The following is a 5,078-nucleotide window of genomic DNA, read 5'->3' as shown; positions in this document are numbered from 1 at the left end:
ATCTATCTATCTATCTATCTATCTATCTATCTATCTATTATTTGAAACAGTGTCTTGCTATGTAGGTCAGGCTGGACTTGAACCCACTACAGAGCTCAGGCTGGCCTCAAACTCATGGCAATCCTCCTGCCTCAGCCTCCTGAGTGCTGGGATTATAGGTGTATGCTACCACAACTGGTGATGTATTACTGTCACTGTTTTGTTTTTGTTCTTGCTGTGCTGCGACGGAACCCAAGGCCTTGCACACACTAAACAAGCCTCTACTGCAAGCTATAACTCAGTGCCACTCACTGCTATTTTTGAGAGGGAAGTGGTAAGCTGTCAACACTCTTGCTTCTAGGCCAGTCCGCTTGGTGGAGCATCTTGCATTGTGAAGCAGTTTGACGTTAGATGAGACTTTTGTAGACAGGGGTTGGGGCATTTGAAGATAGTTGGAAAGTAGTTTTACTCTTGGATAGTATATGACAAAAAAGAGGGTAAATGGGCTTCTGGAAGCCACCAGATAGGCCAGGCTTCACTTGCCATAGCATCACCTCCTTTTGAAAAGGGAGGAAAGGGCTAGGGAGTTAGCTTGCACCTACCTGGCAAGTGCAAGAACCCAGGTTCAATCCCTAGTATTGCATGCCCTGAAACCAGATGTGGTGGTGCACGCCTGTAATCCCAGTGCGGAGTGTGTGTGTGTGGGGGGAGCTGAGACAGGAGGATCACGAGTCCAAACTGCGTAGGAAGCCCTGTGTCAAAAACAAACAAACAAACAAAAAGAAAAAGGAGGAAAGTCAAATTTAGTGATGCACATCTGTAGTCCCAGCACTCCAGAGGCTGAGGCAGGAGGATTGTTGAGTTCAATGAAGGCCAGCTAGCTGGTCCACACAGTGAGACCCTGATCAAAAAGCGAACTGCAGGGCTGGCCAGATAGCTCAGTGGACTAAAGTGCCTGCCTAGGCAGAGCTCAGCGGCTGGGATTTGATCCCCGGTGTGCCATGCCTGGGGGATGCTGAGACGGCTATTGAGACCGGGCGTGGTGGTGCGCACCTGTAATCCTAGCTCTTGGGGGGCTGAACATAGGCGGATCACTACAAGTCTGATCTATGTAGTGAGACCCTGTAGACCCTGTCCTAAATATATATTAAAAAAAAAGAAAGAAAGAAAAGAAAGAAAAAAGGAAAACAAATGACAAGACACAACCCAGGCTCTGGGGGCCAAGGTACAGCTCTTCCCCAGCAACAATCTGCAAAGCACATCACGGTCACTTTCATGACCGTGAAATGGAAGACTTGGACAGAGATCAGAGAAAGCACTTATTTATTTATTTATTTTTTTAATTTTTATTTATTTATTTGTGTGTGTGTGTGTGGCCAGCTCAGCCCACCAGGGGGCGGGGCTGGCTGGCATGTGGTGCTGGGGGATTGAACCACGGTCCCTGTGCTTTGCTAAGCTTGTTCTAAGTAGGTGCTTTAGACCACTGAGCCATCTCACCAGCCCCAGAAAGCACTTATTGTACACAGAGAAGCAAAGCTGTGTGACCGTGATGTGTCTGCAGGGAGGTGGCACCAGGCCCTCCTTGTCACTAGACTCTATGATGGCAGTGGTGGGGATGGAACAGAAAGGCCTATGGAGAACTGGTGTCACCCTGGGCCCTGCAGTGCGGCCACCTAAGGTGGGGAGCCTGCCAGAAGTCTCCAGGGTGTGTGACACTCTTCAAGTCTCAGGTCTACTGCAGGGATGGGTTTTTTATTTTTATTTTTTTGGAGGTTAAGAGCAGAATATATTTATTGGGGGAAAGAAAGCTCCTGTCCAAGAGAGGGACAGAACAGGGACCAGAGAGGGTTTCCTTGATTTTTTTTTTTTTTTATTTTGATGTGCAATGTTCCAGGTCCCAGGTCCATTCATATTTACACTTTTTGAACCATACATAAGTTTATTGTTTAGTAATTTGAATTTTCCTCCATCTAATACATGAGTTTTATACATAACCATGTCTGTTTTAATATACGGTTTTTCAAGGTTTTCACATGTTACATTGTGATACTTTTAGTTTCCATAATTTAGAAAGACTCTGTGACTCTGCCCACCCCTCTGGAGACAGGGTCCTACTTTGTGGTTCAGGCTGGCACTGACTCAGAGGAACCGCTTGCTGTAGTCTGCACCACTATGCAGTTTGGGGTTTCAGTCCATAGTCGGCTGGCTCCAAGGCAGGGTGGCGTGGACGTCACAGCAAGCACCCTGGCACAGGGCAGTCTGAGAGCCAGCTGATCGTCTGGGTCAGTGTACTCTGCACAGAGCCTGTCCCCTCCAGCCTGTGACCCCCCGTGGGTCTGAGGCCAGGGTGACTCCATGAAGTGCCGGCCCCAGGTCCTACTGGTTGCATGGAGTGGTAGGCAGCGCCACGGGGCTCTAAGGCAAGTGCTGCATGGGACCCTGAGAAGGAAATGTTTTGTTTTTTTTTTTTTATTTTTATTTATTTATTTGTGTGTGTGTGTGTGTGTGTGTGTGTGTGTGTGTGTGGCCAGCTCAGCCCACCAGGGGGTGGGGCTGGCTAGCATGTGGTGCTGGGGGATTGAACCGCGGTCCCTGTGCTTTGTTGAGCTTGTTCTAAGTAGGTGCTTTAGACCACTGAGCCATCTCACCAGCCCCAGAAGGAAATGTTAATCTTGCAGGCGGCACAAGGGAGACTGCTCTGGAGAAGAGGCGCTGGATCTGCACTTCCAAGGACTCATCAGGAGAAAGGAAAAAAGAGCAGATGGGAGAACAGCAAACATTCCAGGTGGGAGAAGCTGTGAGGACCAAGCGAGAACCAGAGGGCAGAGTTACTCATTTGTTTAGCTGTTTGCCCAACAATGGCTGCTGAGTGCCACGCACTAGTCTTAGCACTGGGGATGCAATAAGAAGCAAGACAGACAGGTCCCTGCCGGTGTTGTGGAAGTTCAGAGTTGGGAGAGATAGAGAACAAAATGAAATGAACAAGATGACTTTAGCGAATGACATAAATGGGGCAGAAACAAGTCCTTGGCTGGCCATAGTGGTGTGCAGCTATAATTCTAGCACTCTGGGAGGCTGAGGCAGGAGGATCAAACGTTTGAACCCAACCTGGGCAACATAGTGATTTAGGGAGAACTTGTCTCTAAAAAGGTGGGCCCTGGGGCCGCGGAGATAGCTCAGTAGAATAAGCACTTGTCTGGCAAGCGCAAGGGCCCGAGTTCAATCCCCGGTTCCGCCAAAATAAATAAATAAATAAATAAATAAATAAATAAATAAATAAATGTGGGCCCTGCAGTGTGGCCACCTAAGGTGGGGAGAAAAGAAAAGAAACCAGGGTGATGTGGCTGTGACATGTGTTACCCTACTGATCACTGGGGTTGATCTGACTGAGCTGCTGGCAGCTAGGCCAGGGTCCCCTTCCTTCCTAACAGCATCCCTGCTATGTTTGCTAAGCTGAAGAGGATGACCTTCTTGGACAAACACTTCAGTCAAGGTATATGAGTAGCTGGGTTCCCCTGCTAAAGCCAGTAAACAAACCCTCAAAAAATAAAAATTTAAAAAAATTAAAAGGATTAGGGGCCAGGTGTGGCAGCACACCCTTCTAATCCCAACACTCAGGAGGCTGAGGCAGGAGGATTGCTCTGAGTTGGAGGCTGGGCTACATAGTATGTTCAAGGCTAGCCTAGGGTACACAACAGGACCTGGTGGAGTGAGGGGCCCTCTGCATCTGCAGATTTGATATAGACAGCATCAATCAACTACAGATTCATACTATTCAAGAAAAAAAATGGGGCTGGGGAGATGGCTCAGTAGAATAAGTGCTTCCCGGGCAAGTGCAAAGCCCTGAGTTCAATCCCCGGTTCCACACAAAAAAAAGAAAAGAAAGAAAAAGAAAAAAACAGTGTGTGTGCTGAACACGTGGATTTTTTCTTATGATTCCCTGAAAAATAGCCTGACAACCATCTTCATATTACTAGGCATTCTGAGCCATCTAGAAATGGTTTTGTTTTCTTTCTTTAGACAGGATCTTGCTATGTAGTGCAGGCTGCCTTAAACTCTGCATAACTCAGGCTGACCTCAAACTCGGATCCTCCTGCCTCAGTCTCCTGGTGTTGGCAAGTGTTAGCCATCAAGCCCGGCTAGAAATGATTTAAAATGCTCAGGAGGACATGCCTAGGGACTTGAGCATGTTTGTTCACCATGGGGGTTGGGGGAGTTCTGAAGCTGACCCCCCCCCCCAGCCCCAGCAATGGTGACTGTACACATGCAACAGGACTATGCACCCCTGCCTGGAGGGACAGCAAGGAGGCCAGTTTAATGGAAGTGGAATAGGCAAGGACAGGTGGAGGTGGACTAGAGAGGTCAGTAGGCTGGTCCTGGGTTTGCAGCAGCACCATGTGCTTGCGGCACAGGGTGTGGATGGGCATGGAGGGGGACAGGGAGTCTTGCAGAGGCTGCTGCTTACAGAACTGAGAGGTCACAGTGGCTCAGGCCAGGTGGCAGGCAGGAGTGGACCCAGACACATTCAGACCAAATGGGAGGAGGGGCGGGTACTGTGGATCAAACCGAGAGCTGTGGCACTCAGCTACAACCCCCAGAACTTTGTGATTTTTATTTTGAGACAAGATCTCTTTAAATCATGGAGTTCCTCAGGCTACGCCTGAACTTTTTTTTTCTTTAATAATTTTATTGAGAAACAAATAGCAATGAGACAGTTTCAAAACCAATTAGTAGGACAGTTTCAATAATTAATACATTGCATATTGTTGTCTTAGTGGTTATTCATTGTATAATACACCTGAACTTTCGATGTTCCTGCCTCAGCCTCCCACAGTGCTGGGATCACAGGTGTGTGCCACCGTGCTTGGTGCTAGGGTGGAGTCTACAGTGGAGCTGACAGGACCTGCTGATGGGGTGGCGTGGGGGTGAAGGCATTGTCAATCACCTCAAACGCTCTGAAAAGCTGATTTGAGATGGCCACCAAAAAGTGACCTCGTTCACAGGGGTAGGATTTGAGAGAGAAGCTGCCGGACTAGAACAGCTGTGAAAGTGTTGGGAATGAACCATCGGCTCTGCACAAGAGACGGTACTGTTCACAG

The sequence above is a fragment of the Octodon degus genome, unplaced genomic scaffold (assembly GCF_000260255.1).
Source record: "Octodon degus isolate 3935 unplaced genomic scaffold, OctDeg1.0 scaffold00164, whole genome shotgun sequence".
Lineage (NCBI taxonomy): Eukaryota > Metazoa > Chordata > Mammalia > Rodentia > Octodontidae > Octodon > Octodon degus.
Note: the sequence above shows the minus strand (reverse complement) of the source record.